Below are 10,936 nucleotides of genomic sequence, written 5' to 3' on the forward strand. Positions count from 1 at the left end.
TCTTAAGTGTACAATCAAATTGATACTTTTAGAGTAAGTGAGTGAGTCATAAGGCAAGTCAGACAACAATATTTTAAATGTATGTACTGGCATTAATACTCAATTATTCTCTATTCTTTATCCAACAACTTCAGTACACTCAGCTCATATGCCTTTGCTGTATTCAATTATTTCTCCTAAACATACTTCCAATTGAAGGTCCTGTCTCAGTCCTACTTCGTGTCTTTCCCACAACTTTGACTCACAAATATCTAGCTCTACGTGTGGGCTGGTCCCTGACCAGTCTTGACATAGCCCCCATGAGGTGTCCACCATGGCGCTCTCTAAAGGAGGGGCCATGGGTGTCCTGTGTCATAAGGCTTCTGAATTGATAGTGGTGCCTTGTGGTTGGCAGACAGATGTGTCCCCCACTGACACAGGCCTGTCCTGCAGTAGTACCTGTGTCACTGTGAATCATATGTTTCCATGCCATGTGGTCTCAGCAGGGCCACATTCAGACCCAGTAAGTGTAACCTGCCCTGGGTGAGCACAAATGCACACACATGTTAGGTGGACATTACAAGATGACATGGGGGCACGTGAATGCCCATGTATTTACTGGACCTCCTTCTGTGACGGGTACTGTGGGAAGAGCTGCTGGGAGTGTGAGCGGAGCTCCAGCCCCATGGAGCTCAGGGTCTGGGACAGAGTGAGAATTAGGACAGCAGGTGACAGAAGGTGATGTTGGGGTGGCTTTCAACCTCCACCCAAGTAAATGAGGAATGAGAGGCTAATGTGTTGTAGGGAGGACAGAGGCTGCTGGGGGCTGAATATAATCCCGTGGGGCCAGGTGCACCTTTGGGAAGAAGGGCCCCTGTGGGGACACAGTGGGCATGTGGGGGGCAGAGAGCATGAGCTCAGCACACAGGGGCCTGGACTGTGCTGGGGTCTCTCTTTGTGGGAAATGTTTCCCAACCACAGGGAGATGATAACCTTCAAGATGGAATCGCTGTCAAGAAATGAAAACGGGACACACAGGAAGTCAGTCAAGGGAAGAAACAAAGTCACTGGTGATACTTCTTTGTAAACAATGGTACCTCCTTGTCAGCTGCTGAGAATAGCAGACGTTAGAGTAACAGAGAAGAGTCAAGAAATGCCACTGGGGGCAGCTGAGAAATTTTACAGGAAATCTCTGTTCTCAACAGGAAGCCCCTTCGCCACCCAGGTCCCCACCTGCTCCTGGGGCTGGTCCCTGTGCTGGGTGTGTCCCGAGCGCCCCCTGGTGTCCTGAGCGCCCCCTGCAGCCCAGCCCCCCGTCCCCTGCAGGGAGGTTTGTGTCTGGGCTCACACTGACTTCTCCTCACTGTGTGCCTCGTACAGTAATACACGGCCGTGTCGTCAGCTCTCAGGCTGGTCATTTGCAGATACAGCGTGTTCTTGGCGTTGTCTCTGGAGATGGTGAATCGGCCCTTCACGGAGTCGGCGTAGTTTTTCTCACTTCCATCAGGTTTAATACGTGAGACCCATTCCAGCCCCTTCCCTGGAGCCTGGCGGACCCAGTGCATGCTGTAGTCACTGAAGGTGAATCCAGAGGCCGCACAGGAGAGGCGCAGAGACCCCCCAGGCTGCACCAAGCCTCCCCCAGACTCCACCAGCTGCACCTCACACTGGACACCTGCAAACACAGAGACGTCCTGGTCAGAAACTGTCACACATCCACTGTTTCTCTCACTCATATTCTCTCACATACTCAGAATCTCCTGTTCTGCATAAATTACCTCTTAAAAGAGCAACAAGGAAAACCCAGCTGAGCCCAAACTCCATGGTGTGTCGTCTGTGCTCTGTCCTGACCACGGAATGGGGACACCTGGGGATCCCGGGGCTGGGCTCCTGTCCCACAGCTGCAGGGTCAGGGCTGGGCTGGTTTTCATCAGCAGAGGGGCCCCTATTTGCATGTCCTCCTTCCATGTAGGGAGCACGGGGTTGGACGCTGACATAAAGGACATGGTCACAGAGTGTAATCTGTTCACGGGAACATGTCTGGTAAGAATTCACCCCCATATCTGGGCTTATGTATCTCCCACTGGACCCAGCTGCTCCCCTGAACCAACTCCAGGGCAGGTGGACATGCCCAGTGATGTAAGGACCAATTTGCTGGACACTAGATCGTGCTGCAATGCTCATAGAAAGACCAGGCAGCAAACAAATCATAATAGAAAACATAGAGAAAGGGTAAAATTAAAGTGACATGCCATGAAGGTCACCAATACAGACCACAGCAAGGGGAACCAACCAACCATCACGACCAGAGGAAGAGTTATAGACACAGGTGGGTGCAGGCTGGGGACACAGGTAGTTGCATCTGACAATTATTTCCCTGTAAAGAGCTCACAGCATAAACTAAGAGCAGAGTTGGACCTGGAGCAAGCGGACCAAGTGTCTGAGGAGACGGGAGCGTCTGTAGGCTCACTGGGGAAACAGAAGCACGACCCCCACAGAGAAGCAGAGCCGTGCCACGGGGTGTATTCAGTGCTGGAGTCTGGGGCTGTCTATGTAGCAGCGTCACTGTCCCCATTTCTGTTTTATTCTCTAGACCCCGTGTAAGACCAGCTTCAAATGTTGTGGACAGAGATGAAACTCAGTCATAACAAGGCATTTTCTGTAATAGGTACATATAAATAATAAGGAGTAGAGGTTATGGAAATTCTGTTATTAAAAATTCATTGAAATATATTTGATGTATTGTGTAAATTTAAGGTGTACAACATGGCAATTGGATACTTTTATATATTGTACTGTGATTCCTGTTGTAGCCATAATTACCACCTCTATCACATTAATGATTATTCCCTTTTAGTGCTCGGAATGACTCAGGTGTCCTCTGTCAGAAAGATGGTGAATATAATGCAGTACTGTCTACATTCACGGCACTGTGCCCTAGAACTCTGAGGTTTATTCACTGCTCATTGCACGCCTGTGCCTTTAAACTAGTGAACGTCTGATGGCAATCTCTAAGACGGATTAACTGTTAACATGAAATCACTGGTTATATAAAGAGCATCGTATTTCCTTGTCCACTGATGACAGACCACTGAATAATTCAAATCACCTCCTGTTTGAAGCTGATCAATTATATGAGAAAATGGACGCCCACGTCGATGAGTCTTATTTTCCCCATCAGGTGTCTGTGTCTCAGTGACATGTGACATAGTGCCAGTCAGGGAACAGGAGCGAGGGTCTGTGGTACATTCCTGGATCTTCAGAAGTTCATTTCCCAAGAACCATCTCTTCCCACCCCCAGTCCCTTCCATATCTGCGTGTGACCCTGGAAAATGTTGTCCCCATGTCCTCACATGACGGGAGTCACCTGAAACATGAAGCCAACTCACTGGTGTATCAATGTGCAAAACTGGGAGGAAAACTACTCGGAACATGAGTGGTTGAATTAACCAACAGAGGCCACACACGTCCAGGCTTCTCGTGTCATCAGGTTGGGGTCTTCCCTGTTCAGCCACTTTAAGTTGTCTTTGTTACTTTCCTCTGAAATGTTCACACACGTGATCTACAGTCATGAAGTTAATTTATTGATAGTGTATAGGCACAAAAATTGTGTGTGTGTGTGTGTGTGGAGTTTGTATCTTACAACTTTCTAGATTTAACTTTCTAGTTATATTAGTTTTCTGGTGCTGTCTTCAGGGTTTCCTATATGCAAGATAAAAAGAGAGAAGTTGACTTCTTGCCGTCTGATCTAGACGCTTTCATCTCTTTTCTTGCCTAATGATTCTGACCAGCTCTGTGTTGGACAGAAGCTGTCACAGTGGGGACTCTTGTCTGGGACCTGATCTTAGAAGAACAGTGTTTGAATTTTCTCTGTGTAGCATGATGGTAGCTGTTGGCCTCTCATATGTGATTTTTATTAAGTTGTGGTGCATCCCTTATGTGACTAATTTGTTGAGGCTTTTTATCATGGAGGGATTTTGAATTTTTTCAGCTGCTGTTCCTTTTTTACCCATATATTTATTTGAAGGTTTAGTTTTCCCTTCATTCTGTGAATGTGGTGTGTATCACGTTTGCTGATGTACATATGTTGAACGATCCATGAATTCTAGGAATAAATTCCACTTGTTAATAGTAAATGATCCTTTCAATGTGCTGTTAGGTTCCTAGTATATTGTTGTGGGTTTTTGCATTTACGGTCATCAGGGATGTTGTCCTGTCATTTACTTTTCTTTTATTGTCATTGCTGGGCTTTGGTGTGAGTGTAAGGGTCATCTTACTAAACGAGTTTGTAAATGGTTCCTCTTCTTGCAATTCTTGGAGCTTTTGAGAAGAACTGATTGAAACGTATAATTGTTCTTTGAAGATTTGTAGAATTTACCCTTGAATCCATCTAAACCTGAGCTTTTCTTTATTGGGACATTTTGATTACCTACTTCAATTATTATGAAAATGTTTGTATCGATCTAGCGACGTCAGGATCAAATTATATAATAATTCAAGCACCAAATAAGTGGGCTGATGAATACAACTGTTTGTCTTCTCACGGTCTGGACTCAGTAGTGAAATTCCCACGTGCACACACACATGGTGCTGAGAGTGACAGCCTTACAGACGCCCTAATTCTGTGTCCCACAGTCAGATTAGCAACATAAACTGCGGGGAGCAGGTGGTGGTTCCCACTCCCAGGGCTGCAGCCCCTGCTGTTGGGACCTGAGCGCCCCCTGCAGCCCAGCCCGTGTCCTGCAGGGGAGGGTCCTGTCTGGGCTCACAGGGCATGTCCTCTAGCGTCTCTAGTCCAGTGTTAAATGTCTGTGCCCTGGACTCACAATGCTCCCTCAGGGTCACCATGAGCTTTGACCTCATCTCTGGACATAGTAGAATTGGTGTCACTAAACCCCAATGACACTGCAGATTGTCCCCAAGCAAGGGCTTTATGAAACCACCAGGGAGCCCCTTCCCTGGGACTGCCAGATGCACTGACACAGTCCTGAGCACAGAAGTTCTGGGGACTTTGTGGGTGAAGGGGGCCCTTATCTCCTGTAGGTTCCTCTTCCTAAAGGTCACATCTGACTATATGTGAAGGTGCAGACTCACGGAGCTGAAAGCCCACTCCACATCTGCTCTTCAGTAGAACACACACACTCACACACTCACACACACTCACACACTGAATTTCATGCTAAGGAACTCCAAATTTGCCTTTAGCCTCTGTACCTCACAATGGGCAGTGACCCCACACACCCTCTCGGCCTGGGTGTGTGACCTGCTGTGACAAACAGAACAAAAGCAAACATGGCTGATACTGAGGGGACATGGATTGATTCCATTGAAATAGTGTTCAGGGAACCAGGGTCTGCTGGCACCTGTCACCCTTCCATTCCTGGATTAAGTGCACATGATAGGAGCTTAATGAACGATCGGATGCCGTGAAGGGCTAAGTGCACAGCTACCTACTGTGTATGAGGAAGGTCGTCAACAGGTAAGAGGTGTGACCTCGCCTGACCGGCAGGGCTTGCTGTCCATTTGTACCCAGAACAAGGTGTCCATCAGGTCTTTAGAAGAAAACACCAGGTCAGCTCCCTGGGGAGGACCTACGAGGGGCTGCTGACCACCTGCACTGCCGTCAAGGAACAGGGAAGGCCTCCTGCATCCATGCAGCCCACTCTAAATAGACCCAGGTCATCACCCCAAGACCACTGGAGGCTGTCCCTGCAGGTGACCTGAATCCTGGCACTGCCAGGGCCACTGGCCAGGCCCCAGAGCAGATGGCAGCACTATGTGACAGCTTTCCCAAGGTCACAGGTCGGGAGACTTGGCTTTCACTTCTTCCTTAAAATAACCATCATGGACACTCTGTGAAAATGTAGGAAACCATTCTCTTATGAATTAACACCTCTCACACTTACTAGTCATTGGCTGTAAGGCTGCCTGAGGAGTGCTTGTCTCTTTCTATCCACCTTCATCTCTGCGTTTCCACTATGACTCCTTTTCAACCTGTGTCCTGCTTTATTCACTGTCTATTTTTCAACAGGTTGTGCAGACACCACACGCCCTCTTATGCCAGTTTACCAAACCCTGGTGACATTAACCAACATGATTGCTGGTTATATTGACACCTCAATAGTGCAAAAGCACCAGGCTTTGTTCCTGCTGATGTGAACACCTGGTGGACAGGGGACATGCTGGTGACAGACAGGGTGTGGTGTCAATGACAACACAGACATCACTCGGCCTTTTCCACTGCTGTGTCACGTAGATCCAAGGAATTCTACACAAACTCCAGGACTGTACTTACCCAGAGGGCGACACAGGAGAAAAATGTCCCCTGAGCACTGGAAAGAGATATGACACTGGGCGTTCATGGTGACATATCAGGACAGCATTGCAGTCAAACTCTGTGGTCTGAGTCCACAAGTGGCACGTGCAAGCTTCCCAAGGGACTAAGTGACTGTAGCACTACCTATTTGGCCCAGGTGCCTGCCAGGTCACCAGGTGTTTGGTGGCTCACCCCGTCCCCCATGTGACTCAGTTATTGCACCTGCTCCAGAATCAGCTGCCTCATACCATGTACTGAGTGTGTGTGTGCGCACACGCATGCACGTGTGAACACCAAACATGTGGACTGGCTCAGCCAGGCGGCAGGACCCAGCTTTACAGCTGCCACAGGCTGACGACAGGCCCTCTATAGCAGCTATTTCACACCCATTCTGCTCTCACAACTGACACAGCATGTGAAGGCTGGAGGCACTGACATGACTCATGAAATACTTCAGATCCTGAGAACTACAGATCCCGCCATGACCCTGTCTGTGAGCCAAGGTCCTTTATTTTGTGTGTAGGATTACAGTATTAAAGGGATCCCACAGAAACTGTCAGGATGACGTGTATCAGGTATCTGGCTCCTTCTGTCCCTCCATACGCCACCCTGAAAGCAGCCACATTACACATTTAGGCCCCTGTGTTCACAAGTTGTGCCCCAAACACCTGCCAGGTGAGAATGGCAGGACGTCCACCTGCGTATCCCAAGTTCAAGTTCTTTTCAGCACTGAGGGTCTCATTCCCACACTTTGGAGACTATGAATTGGAAGAAGTGACCTTAAGTCTCTCCAGGGCAATGGAACGAGAGCTCCCCACCACTGTGCAAGCTGCAGGACGTGAACCCCTGAGTCTCTGTGGTGCCTCAGGTACACTGACCACCCAGGAGGAGGAGCCTGTGTGGTCACTGATGAAAATGATGCTTTTCCGTAAAGTGAACGGGACACATGGAATCTCACTGAATCTGTTAAAAGGATCCTTCACACTTTCCATCAGATCAATGACAGAGGTGTCATTGGACTGGCCTGTCCCCAGGGACGGGGACTGGTCTGATGGGTTTGTGGAAAGAGCTGCAAAGTGTCCTTTCCTGTTTGTCCATCCTGTTCTGTCTCCTTCTCTCCTTCGCAGATGTCTTAGCACTCAGCTTCCCACCTGTCCTCTCTCTCCACAGCCAGCAGTTCAGCCATCGCTACACGACTCTTCCAGGGTCGTTCAAAGGAGGAAATGGTTGAAAGGTTGGGGCCAAGGGCAGGCTCCCCAGGACATCCCACAATGGGGTATAACTATTTAGAATGAGTGACTTGAAAAGCAGCCAGAGGAAGAAGGGCACGTGGAGCCTCCATTTTGTCCTCAAATGAAGGAAAAAAAATCTCCCCTGTGTAAGAAGTTGTCGTTGCTCCAAGGTGGGTTCCTATGACATCAAGGTCTTGAACCCAAGGAACAGAAGAAATTTTGAAAATGTGATACATGATGAATCTTCGGATGGAGAGACTGTCAGGACCTGTTACATGGACACTGATGCCCACGCTTTGGAGACTATGAATTGGCAGAAGTGATCTGATGGTGGAGGGAGCCCTGCAGCCTCTGGGAGACACATAGCCCTTGGGGACACTGATATTTAGACCCAGTTTAGCTCTTTTCCTGAACAGTAAGAGGGTAAGTCTGCCTTTCAAACCCGTGTGTGGTGTTTTGGGACAGTTTCCAGAGACACCAACGAGCAGGTCCTACACGTCCACACACGACTGTGGATGCCTGTGTTCTCATGACTATTAGGGGCGGGGACATACGTCAGGGCTTCTGTGTTCTCTGTCCTCCATTCTGCTTCCTGCTGTGACCCTTAGACTGTAATGCAGTTTATCTTCTCTGACCACAGAGAGGGAGCCGCCTGCAATAGCTCAAAGGAGAAGATTCTGGCTTCTTTTAAGGACTCAGTTCTAGGATGTCATGTTCCAATCCACCATTATGGTCATATTTACACCATGAAAATAAGAAAACACTACAGAAAGTTTAGTTATTTTTTTCTCCTCCTGGGAGTTGGTTTGCCAACACAGAACTGAAAATATTCCAAAAATAATTAATGAAAGCAGTCCCTTTGTCTCTATATCCATAAACCTAACTCAAATAGTGGCTGTGCCCAGCTGCCTCTGTCGTCTCCTCAGCCCCGCACAGCTGCCCTGTCCCTCAGGGTTCCTGACACTCTCAGGATGTGGGTCATCTCACTGTGTCCCTCGCACAGTAATACACGGCCGTGTCCTCAGGTCTCAGACTGCTCAGTTCCATGTAGGCTGTGCTGGTGGACGTGTCTGCGGTGATGGTGACTCTGCCCTGGAACTTCTGTGCGTAGCTTGTGCTACTATATTCAGGGTAGATCCGTCCCATCCACTCAAGCCCTTGTCCTGGGGCCTGTCGCACCCAGTGCATGTTGTAGCTGGTGAAGGTGTATCCGGAAGCCTTGCAGGACACCTTCACTGAGGCCCCAGGCTTCCTCACCTCAGCCCCAGGCTGCACCAGCTGGACCTCGGAGTGGACACCTGTGGGGAGGAGACAGGAGTGGGTGGATCCCCTGTGACTGGCCCAGGTTCCCTCAACAGCCAGAGACTTGGGAGCCTCTTACCTGTAGCCACTGCCACCAGGAAGAGGACTGTCCATCTCCAGTCCATGGTGAGGGCTGTGCTGTCAGGTCGTCTGTGGGGGAGCGTGTGGCTGTGGGGCGATGCTCTCAGGGCACGGACATGTCCGTATTTAACCCCGCCCACCTCAGCTTATTTGCATATTCATGAGCAGAGGGTTTCATAACTGAAGACTTGACCCACCTGAGAGAAGCTCAATGACACAGGACCATGTTCAGTGGGTGACTGAGGGTCCAAGTCCTAATCCTTCTTGGAGGATGTGTGTCCCCTGCCAGGTCCCTGAATCTGTGCAAACAGAGGTCTTCCCAGTGAGGAACCACCCCCAGGATGCGATCCTCACTGAGAACCCACCTTTGAATGACACGGAGACCACCTGAGCCAGTTCTGGGCTTTGATCTGAATGTCTCAATCCGGGGGTCAGTGTGTGTCCCCAAATTACGAAAATTTCAAGTTAGTAAAACCATCCTCATCATTCAGATTGTTGCTGTAAGACATCTTGAAGTCATGGAAAACTCATTTTAAATTTGATTTTATTGTCCATTATGTTTGGTAAATTTTCCCAATAGAATAAGATATTTACAGACACTTCAGCAGTGTTTGCAGAAACCTTGTTTTAAATTTTTTTCTTTCATATAAAGAGGAAGGAAGCCCCAGGCCCTCAGAGGAAACCCCTCTCTCGCTCCCTCCCCACCTGCTCCTGGGGCTGCAGCCCCTGCTGGTGGGACCTGAGCGCCCCCTGCAGCCCAGCCTGTGCCCTGCAGGGGAGGGTCCTGTCAGGGCTCACAGGGCATGACCTCTAGCGTCTCCAGTCCAGTGTTACATGTCTGTGCCCTGACTTCACAATGTTCCCTCAGGGACACCACAAGCTTTGACCTCATTTCTAGACATAGTGAATTGGCCCCACTAATTCCCAATGACACTGAAGGTTGTCCCCAAGTAAGGGGCTTATGAAGCTTCCAGGGAGACCATTCCTGGGGCTGCCAGATGCAGCGATACTGTCCTGTGTCCACAAGCTCAGGGGGCTTTGGGGGCCTCTCATCTCCTTTAGGTTCCTCTGGTTGAAGGTGACATCTGACTATATCTGCAGGTGCAGACTCATGGAGCTGAAAGCCCACTGCACATCTGGGCTTCAGTAGGACACACACACTCACACACACACACACACACACCCTGAATTTTGTGTTAAGGAACTCCAAATTTGCCTTTCGTCTCTGCAGCTACACTTTGGCACTGTCCCCGCACTGACAGTCAGCCTGGCTGTGTGACCTGCTTTGACAAACATAATTTTCATGATTATTAGTTGCCTGTAAATAATTTCATCATTTGCAATTTATCTGAAAATTTTCTTTTCTGGTATCTTAAACTGGTGACATAGTCACTCATTCACATATGTTAACACTTTATTTCTTTATTAATTTGTAGACTCTGGTGATTCTTCTTTATTGTACGATCTTCATAAAATGATGACAATTCTAATTTCATGCTCAGAGTTTAACTTGAGACACATTGAGAGATGTTTTGCTGTATATTTTTAGACGGATTGCTCGTCAGATGTAATACAGGTGCTTCTGGAGTCAAGCTTAGGCTTCCTGATTCCAGGTTTGGGTGTATCACTCTCGTGGCCTGTCCTGGCTCTCTGGGCACAAAATCACGTCCTAGAGCAAGTTTTATGCATTGCATCTCCCGTGTGAATCCGATGAACATCATCTGTGCATGGCCACTGCCAGTCACTCCACGAGGAGAGCACAGTCCTTCTGTGCTGTCATTTCGTACGTTATTCATTCGTGCAGTTTGGACCACTTTTCCTTCTTCATGACAAGAGAAGCTGGGGTATGAAACTCTGGAATTCACGCGGATTTCTTATCAGCTAATGCTACTTCAACATGAAATCCAGCATTTTAATCAAACTTGACTTTGGGTTTGTTTGTATTCTGTCACTTACAGGGACAGCAGCCCATGAAACAGCCGCATCCTGTGGGTGACCTTGCGTCCACGTACCTGACCTTGTCAGG

At 48.6% G+C, this 10,936-nt stretch overlaps 1 pseudogene across 1 annotated transcript; it reads right to left on the reverse strand.

The window, feature by feature from the left end:
* Positions 1–8,505: 8,505 nt before the first annotated feature.
* On the reverse strand, positions 8,506–8,993 carry LOC109439716 (immunoglobulin heavy variable 1-46 pseudogene; annotated as a pseudogene). The gene is made up of 2 exons (XR_016020835.1): positions 8,909–8,993; positions 8,506–8,825 (listed from the first exon to the last, which is right to left on the reverse strand). The product of XR_016020835.1 is annotated as an immunoglobulin heavy variable 1-46 pseudogene (transcript).
* Between the last annotated feature and the right edge of the window lie 1,943 nt (positions 8,994–10,936).

This window comes from Rhinolophus sinicus, chromosome 3 (assembly GCF_057876585.1).
Source record: "Rhinolophus sinicus isolate RSI-liver-muscle chromosome 3, RSI-T2T, whole genome shotgun sequence".
Taxonomy (NCBI): domain Eukaryota; kingdom Metazoa; phylum Chordata; class Mammalia; order Chiroptera; family Rhinolophidae; genus Rhinolophus; species Rhinolophus sinicus.